This window comes from Diadema antillarum, unplaced genomic scaffold, assembly GCF_040938485.1.
Source record: "Diadema antillarum isolate AM-2024a unplaced genomic scaffold, OU_Dant_1.0 seq00001348_RagTag, whole genome shotgun sequence".
Classification (NCBI taxonomy): Eukaryota; Metazoa; Echinodermata; class Echinoidea; order Diadematoida; family Diadematidae; genus Diadema; species Diadema antillarum.
Genome location: NW_027272113.1, coordinates 845,430 through 858,962, shown reverse-complemented (window position 1 = coordinate 858,962; position 13,533 = coordinate 845,430). Strand labels below are relative to the sequence as shown.

The 13,533-nt window shown below is 35.6% G+C and overlaps 1 long non-coding RNA gene across 1 annotated transcript; it reads left to right on the top strand.

The window, feature by feature from the left end:
* The first annotated feature begins 8,678 nt into the window (after positions 1–8,678).
* Positions 8,679–11,816, top strand: LOC139708563 (uncharacterized). The gene is made up of 3 exons (XR_011709369.1): positions 8,679–8,894; positions 10,978–11,114; positions 11,628–11,816. It is a non-coding gene; the product is annotated as an uncharacterized lncRNA (long non-coding RNA).
* The last annotated feature ends 1,717 nt before the right edge of the window (positions 11,817–13,533 follow it).

Below are 13,533 nucleotides of genomic sequence, written 5' to 3'. Positions count from 1 at the left end.
TGTTCGAGATGAACTGCTAAAAAAAAACACACTTTCCTCCCCGTTTGATGATACCAAATTTTAGCATAACGTAAAAGAAGACCCGCTCTTTCAGAAAATATGAAAAAGTCAAGTTCGGCTAGGTTGACACATTTCACTTATTTTCAGTCCTCACGCAAAATCAGTGTGTGCGACTTTATGTTCGTTTTGAGGTGCACGGTCACAAAATCTGAAAGAGCAGACCTTAAGATTTAAAATGATGTATAACTCAAATCAAATGGACTCTCCTAACCTATCTAAATATTGGAAAGAAAGCACAAACTCAGGAAAAGTGTGAACTGAGAAAAGAGGCTCTGAAGTACTGTGTCTATTCAAACGCTTAATCTTTACCAAACCGTGCTGGCTGTGCGATAAATGGGACAAAAACAGGAAGTAAACCACCAGAGTAACAACAATGAAGGGACTATCAGATTAAACTGAAATCAAGCATGCCTCATTCATACATTCTGTCCAAAAATAATGCCAATCTTCAAAGCAGTAGCCTTATGCTTTCAAGAGTTATTAGAGTTGAAAGTGAAGAGTCTGGAGAAGGTTTTTCAGAAATGAAAAAGGGATTCTAAAGACACACCTAATCACACTATTATACCAAAAATTTTCGAGATAAACTGCTAAAAAAACACACTTTCCTGCCCGTTTTTTGATACCAAATTTTACTATAATGTAAAAGAATACCCACTCTTTCAGAAAATATGAAAAAATCAAGTTCGGCTAGGTTGACCCATTTCACTTATTTTCAGTCCTCACGCAAAATCAGTGTGTGCGACTTTATGTTCGTTTTGAGGTGCACGGTCACAATTGCATTGGCAGTTTCACTTATTCATGTGACATAACTGCACTGGTAGTGGCTTGATACTTTGAATCAAATTGTAATTACTCATTCGTATGATGTTTCACCTTACGTTTTCCACACTTAAGCTAAAATGGATCGTAAGTAAAGGCTAAACTTATATAAATCATATCATGATAAGGTGTCAGAGCAGAGGGAAATGTCTCCTGAAACAGATTGTCAACGGAACATTATTTGGGGCATGGAAAAATTGCGAGTCAAAACTAATTGATTTTGCTTGCTGTTTCGCGCTTCGCAGGAACTGTCTTTTGTGAGACGAAAATAACGGCAAAAATAATAATAATAATAAGTCACGCCATGATCAAAAATCCCTACGAGTACGGTATGGTTCTTTGGTGTAGTCGGTTTATAGCGAATGCACACTCATGTCGTGCTCTGCTGAACCATAAACACAAATTCAAACAAGTTTGCCGAAACAGCTGCAAGTACTGTCAAATTTTTTAATTTTATGCACAATGAGAACTATCCTACATTAAACGACAATAACAACAAACGGACGGATTGACTGATGGAACTTTCCTATCGTTTATCAGATAATGACAAGATCAATCCGCCCTCTGTATCCATCTAATATTTCATTAATCAAGCCTCTTTGGACTATGGACATGGCTCTCTGTTTCGCACTTCACTCAAACGATAAAGGAAGTGTTCTCCGTGACAGTGTTTTATATATGTCGAGTGAAAGCTTTTGTATGACCTCATAAAAGGTGTGGCATGTAGTACGCCATATTGGAAGCAACTGGCGACTCTACCATCAATTTGCTAACTACATGGACTACTTGAGCGAAGAGGAACGAAAGAGGACTTGACAGTTGCTGGTTCTCACACATGTAATGGAGAGAAATATTCAGAGCTTAATACCCGAGACTGACACAGTCTATCGACGTTGGTAACTGCATCGTGTGAGTCCAGAATAATCAGTTAGTGTTGCTCAGTTTCGCATTAGTTATGTCTCTTTCCTTTGGCGAATAGTGCATTCATTGAAATGATGGTACAGGTATACGTCCTATAAATAGTCATTGTCTTTAATATAGACATAGTTGATATAGGTACACCTGTTGGTATGTATATGGATTGTGATTCTCTTCGCAATCACTTTATGGTTCTATTTCTCGTAAATATATAAAAAGTAATTATTTAGATAATATTTGCTCTATATGATTACCCATTTTTTTTTGGTACCCCTGGCAGACCGCCAAATACTGTATTAGTCTTTTTTCCACATTTATTCTTTCCGCATATTCCAGACATTGTATATTTTTCTGGTTTTGTATACGGTGACTCTAGTTTCAAGTAAATAATTTAGACGCTGCACTTTTTACTACATACACGGACATTACATTCAAGATTAATGCACACGCACGCACGCTCAGCGCACATGCACACACATACACCTGCACTTGCACTCAAACCTCTTTCCACGACCCTTCAATTTCAGTTCATACCCCCTCACCGTAAATGATCCCTCATGGTATAATCTTTGATGATCAAAGTTTGAATGACTCCGAAAGCGGTTATTACACAACTGCCGAGTTTAATGCATTGACAAAACAAAATAAATTTCAGTCATTTTTTGATTTGTTTAGTCTTCTTCACACCAATGTCAGAAGTTTAAGTAAGAATTTTGATTCTATAGAATCATTTCTTCCTCTTTACAAAATTTTCAATTTAGTATAACTGGCATATCAGATACTTGGCTTAATACAAATTCACCACCAATGTTCAATTTAGAGCATTATCGAATGTATCGTTCCGATCGTTACTTGGGTAAGGGAGGTGGGGTTCCTTTCTACATGAAAAATAACATTGATATGAAAGTCAGGCATGATTTACATATCGAGGGTACGGAAGATATCTTTGTTGAAATTTTGAACAGTAAAGCAAAAAATATGATATTAGGTAATATATACATATAGGTCCCCCCAAAATAATGAACTTTATGGCCCAATGTTAAGTTTTTAGGGCGCGTTTCGTTTATGGCTCGTATATTTTGATGTATCTGTCTGTTTGTGACCAAACTTAGATGGTAGATGTCCCTTGGGAAGATGAAGGCTACCACAAGGTCAAAGGTCACAGACAGGGGTCAACGAACTGTTAGAGCCCAATGTTAAGTTTTTATGGCGCGTTTTGATTGTGGCTCATAACTTTTGATCTCTTTGTCCGTTTGTGACCAAACTTGGATGGTAGATATCCCTTTGGGAGTTGAAGGTTATCACATGGTCAAAGGTCACAGACAGGGGTCACCAAACTTTTAGGGCCCAATTTTAAGTTTTTAGGGCGCGTTTCGATTGTGGCTCATAACTTTTGATCCGTATGTCCGTTTGCGACCAAACTTGGATGGTAAATGTCCCTTTGGGAGTTGAAGGTCACCACAAGGTCAAAGGTCATAGGCAGGTCAATGAACTTCTGGGAGTTAGAAAGATATTAATTTCTTGTACGCGAATGGATGAGACACAATTTGGCACTTGCCTTGTTTTTTAGAAGGTTCAGATCAAATTTTGAGTATTATTTCTTAGGAAAAGAAAGACAGTTTTATAATGGGAGATTTTAATATTGATCTTTTGAATAATACTGATAATCATACAATTCAGTTGTTAAGTTTATTGGCAACTTATTCATTTCAACCACATATCAGCAACCCAACAAGAATTTCTAGTACATCAAAAACTCTTATTGATAATGTAATCATTTTCAAATGTAATGAACTCATACTTTTGTAAATGGTTTATTTTATTATGATATATCCGATCATTTACCTGTTTTTACCATTAATGATAGTTTTTTTGCAAACAAAACAATATTTTGATTAAAAAATTTCAAGTGTATTATAAGGAAAAAGAAAGTAACATTAATTCTTTGATATTTGATTTGGCGCAGGAAGAATGGGACGATGTATTTGATGAAAGCAATGCTGATATTGCTAATGAAAAATTTATCATCAGGTTATTGTATTATTATCAGAAAAATATTCCTTTGGTTAAACGGAAACCTTTAAAGAAAAATAGACAACCCTGGATTACCAAATGTATTATGCGGTGAATGTCAACCCGTAATAATTTATATAAGCAAGCAATGAAGAATCAAAGTAATTATCTATTTATGAAATATTGGAAATAAAAAAAAAATTAATTAACATCAGTTATAAGATTGTCCCGAAAATTGTATTATTCAACTAATATAGAAAAAAAAATAAGGATATCTTTTTTCATTGTGGAAAAATGTCAATGCTCTTTTGGGAAAGACGGTAAAAGAAACTACCAACTCTGTCATCTTTGACAGTGAGGAAATTACAGATTTTACCACAATTGCCAATTCATTTAATAATTATTTTATAAATATTGGTCCTAATTTAGCATCAAACACAAATTCATGTAATACACATTTTACTGATTATTTACCAAATCCTTGTGAGAGTTCATTATTTCTCACGCCTACCAATGATCATGAAATAAATGTTGTCCAATCAATGTTGTCCAAAATCTGAAAACAACTAAATCGAGAGGGCATGACGGTCTTAGTGTTCATTTATTGAAACAAATAATTGTTTACATTGCAAACCCCCTAACTCACGTATTTAATATGTCTCTTTCAGCAGGCATTTTTCCGAACCCTTTTAATGATTATGTATTATAAATATTGGTCCTAGTTTAGCATCCATTACAAATTCATGTAATACACATTCTACTGATTATTTACCCAATCCTTATGAAAGTTCATTATTTCTCACGCCTACCAATGATCATGAAATAATCAATGTTGTCCAAAATCTGAAAACAACTACACTAAATCGAGTGGGCATGACGGTCTTAGTGTTCATTTATTGAAACAATTTCTTTTTTTTTATTGCAAACCCCATAACTCACGTATTTAATATGTCTCTTTCAACAGGCATTTTTCCGAACTCTTTCAAACTTGCAAAAGTTATTCCTATCTATAAAAAGATGACTCTAAATTATTGAGCAATTATAAACCAATATCATTACCAAGTATATCCAAAGTTTTTTGAAAAAAATGGTGTATAAAAGGTTACATCGGTTTTTACAAACCAATAATTTATTGATTATTGATTATTATTATTTATATACGCAATCAATTTGGATTTAGAAGCGGATATTTAACTGATTATGCAATCGCTCATATGTGTGATAAAATAATTGAAGCTTTTGCTGATAAGGAGCATGTATTGGTATATATATATCTATATGGATTTGTCGAAAGCATTCGACACCATCGACCTGAAATATTGACTCATAAAGTAATACGTATGGAGTACGAGGTCAAGCTCTGCTCTGGTTTACAAATTATTTGCAAAACCGTCAACAGTCCACTGTATGTTAGTTTTCAGTCTTATGAATCACAGAAACTTGATATTAAATGTGGGGTACCTCAAGGCTCCATCTAAGGGCCTCTGTTGTTTAACATTTATACAAATGATATCATAAGTTCTTCTCAGTCTTTGAATCTTATACTTTTTGCTGATGATACATCCATTATTACGTCAGATCATGATATAGGGACCCTTGTTAATCGTTTGAATACGGAATTATTAAATATATTGTATTGGTTTAAATCAAACAAGTTATTCTTTGAATGTTAACAAGACAAATTTCGTTCATTTTAGAAAACCCTGCTCACGGGATTTTAATGTCAATAAATTGATGGGTTTTCTCTTTGCGAGAAGCAGGTTAGAAGATTTTTAGGCATAACTGTCGATTCTCATTTTGCATGGAACGAACATATATCCTGTCTACAAAGGACCCTATCAAGAAATATTGGCGTACTCTGGAAGTTGAAAGATCTTTTATCAGAACGATCCCTGATTATCTTATATAATAATTCTTTAATTTTGCCTCATATATTGTATTCAAATATTGTATGGGGAAATTGTAGTATTACTAAACTAAATTCATTGTACTTACGCCAAAAGCGTGCTATTCGCATTAAATTCCACATATCTATCTCATGCAGATCCTTTATTTCATCGTTTGCATACTTTGAAGCTTCAGGACATCCACATTTTACAAACAGGTATATTTATGTACAAGTACGCAACAGATCAACTTCCCTTTTTATTCCGTATGTTTCATTTAAATTCGAATATAGCCTACACACATATCCAACTCGCCGTTCGACAGACTTTCACTTTGTGAACCCCAAAACTGTTTTAGCTCAGAAATCAATTAGACATTACGGTCCCGATGTCTGGAACAACCTACCTGATCAATTAAAGCAGTGTACTTTTTTTCTTTAAGGCTCATTTAAAAAGATATTTATTATTAAAATATGTTTCGTGTTAGTTGGCTTTGATCATTGTATTTTTTTCGTTTTTTTTTTAAGTCTCAGTCAGCCCTGACCCATGCAAAATGTTTTTCGATTTTTTCCATTCCCTCCCGATCTTCTCCTTCATAATGACTTTACAGGGGCACTTATAAAGTTGTATATTGTATACCCTCCGTAAAGCACATACCTTACCCCCCAAATAGGCATGCTATAGCATTCATTCTCTCTTGCACTGTCTCCTGCACACACGACGCACTGTCACTCGCACACACCTACACTTCTATTGTCTACTATACCATGCAGTTGTCAATGGTGCTGCGTACGTCTTTTTTTTCCTTTTTAAAGCGCCAAGCCACTGTTTTTCTTTTCCTTTTTTTCTTTAACAAAATGTGTTTCGTGAATCCAGATTAAGAGTTTTATGAGTACACAATTGGTGTTGTATTATATTTGTATTATATATATATAGATAGGGCCTCATCCACGTCAAGCTCTGCTTATGATGACGGTCCCCTGTATTGATTTTTCCTTTATTCATAGATACAGTATGCCTTAATGTGATATTTTGATTCATATGTCACTACAGACTGATGTTGTTACACAAATGATATGTTTTGTATTGATTTGTATGTTAACTCTCCTGTTTTTTGCATACTCTGTATCACTCTGTTTTCATTTGCAATTGTATTTAGAGAAAGAAAATGCAGGAATAAACCAAACCAAACACATAAACTTCAACAGCTTATTTTTCAAGCAAGACATTCTGACAATAAATCTTGAGTAATCAAATAAATATGCAACACCAACATACATGATTAGTAATATTCTTTTTGTTTGGTGACTGAAAAAAAAACTAAACTTAGCGGACACTTTACTCGTGGAAAAAAAGGAACTCGTAATTTGTAAATTGATGGAACATTAATTTATCTCTTCAATCAACATGACAAATTGTTTCACAATAAAGGAACATAAATGGTAATTTCTTATAGACTGTATGAAATGAAGACCTATTAAATACATGTCATTTTGTGATGTTTTGTTTTGTATTGTTTTTGTTTTTGTGTCGTTTTTTGATTGGTACAAATCTGTACAAAGTTCACTTTCAGTTCAGTGAAAGAATGCTTGGAATGAATAGACCATCAAAATTAGCATTCTGAGTACAGTATAGAGAATCCATTTTTCCACGTGGCTTTACATGTACAAGGCTTTAGCAAAATTCCACGTCTTTCTGCCAAAAATACAGTATAATTTAAAACACATGTTGTCCCACGTGACGCGTTACTAAAATGTCTACGCATTACTAAGTCTAAAGATTGTGTTAATTATGTTTCTAATCAGACTAAATTTTCTTCTTGTTGTTATGATGGAGACTTATGTAGCTTCGGTCTTTTGAAAGGTTTAGGAAAATTCAGTTTAATTCTTATGCAAGTGAGAAATTATGACCTAAAAAGTAACCCACGGGACACGCCAACTTTGGAACATCGATTTATTGCATATTCAATAAGTTGAAATAAGTGGAGCTAATTATCATGATAAGTTGCCCGTCAGACCTTCAGACCTTGTTGTCCTTCTTTTATCGAGACAAAAAATGGAAAACTTTTAAGATATCTTTAAAAATGCATAAAACAAAAAGCCTAAAACGCGTTACCTAAGTTTTCAAGTTATTCTGATGTATTCACTTATCACCGGTCACGCACAGGCACCTTTCTTTCTTCTTGTTAAAATCCATGCATTTTAACGTCTTGGCTTTACAATGTCACCAGGTTTGTCTCATTTGAATCACTCTGAATTTTCAGTCATGAGTGATCGAATAGCTTGGAATTGCCCTCAACCTTTGTTCTTATTCTAGATTTAGCCATTCGGAAGGAAAGTTTTGCAGTTTGGTTATTGGCTGATTAGAATATTCCCTGCTGCGTTAAACATTCATCCGCTTAATACCACGAGTCTGTATTTAATGTAGCAATGATGACAATGATGACAATGATCTTATCCACCCGTTGCAATACATGTATTTATCTCTTTCTTTTGTCTGTCAGTCACTCTGTTTCTAGGATAAATTGTTTGAACCATGACTATCTGTCTTGGTCTTTGGCGTGTGAGGATTGGGCGATTTGTCAACCGTTCTCAAAACTGGAATCTTGGCCTCCAACATGGAAGGCCTCACTGCCAACACTGCACTGGCTCCCCGCGACACTCAAGTGACGCAAGTGACCCTCCGAAGGTGAACAGTTATGGGAAGGCTTCGTCATATGATACGAAGCAAACGGACCAAGATGCGGATGCTCTTTGTCAGGAAACATTTCCCGTCCGAGAGAAACCGCTTCTCCGATATCAGGCTGGCCATAATTTGACAATTCAGTCTGGTCTCCTCGGCACCTTCTGTAATCACATCAGGTGTCCCTGGTTTAGTACAAGAGGAAGCAAAATCTCAGAATCCTGTCTTCAAAGTCCCAGAGGGCTCCTTTCAAGTGTCCCGGATAACTTGGGCTACTCTCCTAATAGAATGCTACCTACTACATGCAATCCATCTAACAGTGTTTTCATGCAGTCGAATCTCTTGCCGAAGTTCACAAGTCCAGAATTGTCCACTTCGAAAGGATTGACTCAAAATGATGCGACGATTCACTCCATTGTGTCATTCCAGAGAACTATGCGGAAAAACGTATGGGATGCGTGTTGTTCTGCAAGTCAGTGGTTGGATTACCAAGGTCTATTTCTGTCGCAGATGGCGGTAAGATACCCAGTATACTGAAGACAAAATAACGATAACATATCGATTGTGGTAACCCTCTTAATGAAAAAAAAATATAAAATCTATTAGCATAAAACTGAATGTATGATTATCTGACAGCTGAAGACTGTTTAATTTCACGACCAATAGATCCGACACATTTTCTGCTTTTGATAAAAACATCTTTACAATGGCAACTTTGATACAGCCGTTATATAAGGATATAATATGTAATCATAATTACTGGAATCGCGTTGGTAAAATAAGTATGATTTTCGATGATCACTTAATGGTCCTGTCAACCAGTAGAAGAGTGTAAAATAGTGATTATTAGTACACGAATGGAGTACACGCTATTTTATTGTTTATGTATTATGGAAGTTGAAACATTGTGTATAGAACAAAGGTAATGAAACATGTTCACGTACTCTCTAGGCCTATGTATTATATATAAAGATATATACATATTTATATATATATATATATATATATATATATATGAAGAGTTTGTTTGCAAAAACCGAAAAGTCCATATTTGGCAAATGGAGATATTTGCGATTAAAGGTCAAGAAAAATAAAGAAAATAATAAGAAAATTTTTGCTTCTTTTGACCATAACTTCAAAAATATACCTTTATACGTAGTGACCAACATATCATTTAAAAGGTATTAGTTTGTACTTTATGACAGAGACCATACTTCAAAATATTCAAAAATGGACTTATTGGTTTTTGCGAACAAACTCTTCACACATATATGTATATACTCTCTAAAAAAAATCGAGTGAAAATTTTCACTCTTAAAAGAGTGAATACAAAAAAGAGTGAATTTCGAGTGAAATTGGAGTGAATTTTGAGTGAAAATGCTCATTTTCACTCATTTTGGAGTGACGTCAGGGATCACTCGAAGATTTTGGAGTGATCCCTGACGTCACTCCCAAATGAGTGAAAATGAGCATTTTCACTCAAAATTCACTCCAATTTCACTCGAAATTCACTCTTTTTTGTATTCACTCTTTTTAGAGTGAAAATTTTCACTCGATTTTTTTTTAGAGAGTATATATATATATATATATATATATATATATACATATCGATATTATGTGTAGTTATTCAGCTGGATACGTATCATGCAGTCAACGATTCAAACAGCCCGTGAATCATACAGCCCATAAGATATACAGCCCATGATTTCAACACCAAGCAAACAAGCCCCACGAGACCGACACATTATTCGCCGTGTTTAGGATGTGTGACTTTTGCTTTGTTTGATTCACGGACCAATGTCGAACTCGTGGCCTGTATGACTCATGAATGTTGGTCAAGTGAGATGATCTCGTAATACTTTTGTACCTCCTTAATTAAAGTGACTTACCACTATTGCAAATTAAAGTTGTCAAATAAAGACAGTTAAAGGGATTCCAGGCTTTTGTTCAACAATGCATTCCGTTACTCAGTCAAGATACGCAGCCCCACACAAAATCGGAGAAAAGTCATTATGCACGAAACAACTTGAGACATCCACTGGGCCCACAGTGATAATCCGCTGATTCAAGATATCATGTACTCTTCATAAAAATGATTCAGGCATAATGTAGATGCCTTTCTTGAAAGTTTGTTTGTTTGTTTGTTTGTTTGTTTTGCCAGAAACAAAAACAAAATAAATTGATGAAGAATGTAAGAAGGACGTTGCTCTAAATTCTAACTCTAACACAAGCAACAAAATCAGGGGATTCAGGGATACACAGTGTAGTAGGGTTATCTGCAGCTCAGTCTGCAAGAATCCCTGCCTAGCAAACTGAGTATCTTTGATACGAATCCCGACAACTCCCCTCCCCCCTTTTTTTTTTGGGGGGGGGGGGATCACATTTTCGTTCGATACAGAGTGTAGAAAGGAATAAAAAATGAAACAAACATCTGTTTCACACCGACATGCTTTCATGATAATATGTTATGCAGTTACACATACACCCCTCAGAGACACAGGGCACATTATCACGCTAAAATTGAACTGGTTGTATTACATTGTGTATTTCCACACTCTTTTTTTTTCCTTACTTTTCCTACTGAACACTCGTGCTACAGCGGAGAATAAACCAGCACCTGGTACACTCGACATTCACAACGGCTAGGCTGCTATCCAGACGTTTTATGGCACACATTCGCCTAATGAGGGCGGGCGACATTGAATCTAACCCGGGGCCGAATGATCTGGATGACAGGTATGGTGAAACAACTTTGGAATCACAGCTTTCGGTGTCATTACTGTAATAATACAATGTTTGGGATCCTCGATATTTTCGAGTATTAATTGGACGTTCCCAGTTCAAATCCTGCCAAGTGCATAGGTCTTTCGGCAAAATATTTTCTACACAATGCCACTCTGGGCCATGGTTAATAAATGGATTTTTGGTAGCGTCAGCGTACAGATGACATAGCTGTTCCTTCTGGTAGAGCAGTGCCTGCAAGAAAGAGGCTGTCCCGTACGAAGATCAAATCACAGTTATTTGGTGTCATTTCATAGCAACAAAGGGAAGGGAACAGTGCACTTACGGAAGCATTTTTTTTTTTGTCTATTTGTTTGTTTAAGACGCATTCTCATTGAATTTCATCGCGTGACAACTTATGCGCTTCTTTGAGAGAAAGACAGCCAAAACAGCAACACAGAATTGATTTATATGTTCGTTTCATTGACCTTTGTACCACTCCGGTTTTCTCTTTCAATGCAACATCAGATACCAGAAGCTGGTTTATGACCTGTGCAGACTTATACCTCCCTCATCCTACACCGTCTTTGGAAGCTCACTTGGGTTTAAGTATGCAGAATTATCTGATGTCATCAAACAACATCATTCGAACACTCGTGAAGCACTGATGGATATAATGTGTAGATGGAAAGTTAAACAACCTCCTGGAACCGACGTCATGAGCCTTCTTGCAGATACACTTCTGGAATCCGAACTGGACTCTTTGACTGAATTAATCATACCTCACAATGAACCATCAGGTGACTTGCAAGTTTGTTCTTGTTTTGGTGGTTTTTGTGTGGTTGGTTTTGTGTGTTTTTTTTTCCTTCTTTTGTCTGCTTTCTTAATGTGTTGTATTGAAAGGTTGAACTTTGCCATTATGTCAGGGCATTTAAATGGTAACTATTAAAAAACTTGAGCATCGATTTGCAGGCAGTAAGAAGAATTGTTTGTGGAACACTCCTTTGATTACGAAGTAAGTGTAACTACACTTTCGTAGTCCACATAAAGGACACAAATGAGGATCAAGATATGCGACATTTTTCACTACTTGTAACAGTTGGCAATGTTCTGAATATTTATTTTCTTACTTTTCGACTGAAAATTTTGCAAATATTCTATCGAAAGTGTGCACATGATCTGTTAATTTCAATCAATTCTATGAATGCAAAATGGATTTTTTTTTTTGTCTTGCGAGGGTATATCATTACGCCTCCGATGTTTTAATGACAATGTCAATGCACGGAGGCACTCCTTTTGTTCTTTTGTTATCAGCAAAGTCATCTACACCATCTGAATCCGTGTATTAACAGTGAGTCCCAGAAGAAGAAACATACGGCGACGAAGAAGTAGATGAAGGAGAAGGAGAAGAAGAAGAAAGAGAGAGAGAGAGAGAGAAAGAGAGAGAGAGATATTCATTGCAAGCATTTGCTGAAATAATGATATTTTTGCTTCACGAGATGTACATGAGTGGAAAGATACGCATTTCTGCCATTTAATGGGCATTTAAAGTTTCATAATGCATGCATCACTGAGTCAGAAGAGCGGACAGTGGTGATACCAAATTTCCATTTACACGCGCAAATTACGACTTTGAGCGTTGTGTTTGTTAGTTTGTTTGTTTGTTTGTTTGTTTGTTGGTTTTTTTTTTTTGGGGGGGGGGTATTATTGCAAAACAGAAAGTAATGGTCTTAAAGAGATGTTATAATTTTAGGCGAGACCTGATTTCAGGTTCCTAACCTTTTAGGTGAGATAATGAGAAATCTCTTATGAAAAGAGCATGTAATTCCAACAGGAATTCCATGTTTGTATGATGAACATTGGTTTTGAAATGGCTGAGATAGCCAAAACAAAGCGATTCTAAGGAATTGAGACACCCTGCCATCTTCTATAAGAATGGCTTTATTCTATTTTGTATTTCATTCTCAAAACCGATATTCATTAAATAGACTTTGAATTCCTCTAAGAGTGGTATGCCCTCTAACACTTCATTGGCGGTTTAGTATCTCCCATAAAGTTAAAAGAGTAATCTCCATCTCAACTAATACTATATCATCCCCTTAATATCCATATTTTGTCCTTTCATGCAGCTCATGTGTAAATCATGATTATGCCTCCTAAACGGATACTTATTTTGAAAATATGCTGTAATTTTACCCTGATAGATAGATGGTTAAATAAGGAACTATTTAGCTTTCCCGGCTTGGCAGATTCCAATGGCATTCATGCTTCGATGAATGTACACAAACATGGTGGAAGTGATTAAAAGGAATGCATTCGCACAGATATTTAGCGAATCGTGTAGTGCTAAGTCGGGGAAACTTAATACTTGTTTGTTTTTTGTTTTATTTGTGTGTGTGTGTGTGTGTGTGTGTGTGTGTGTGTGTGTGTGTTT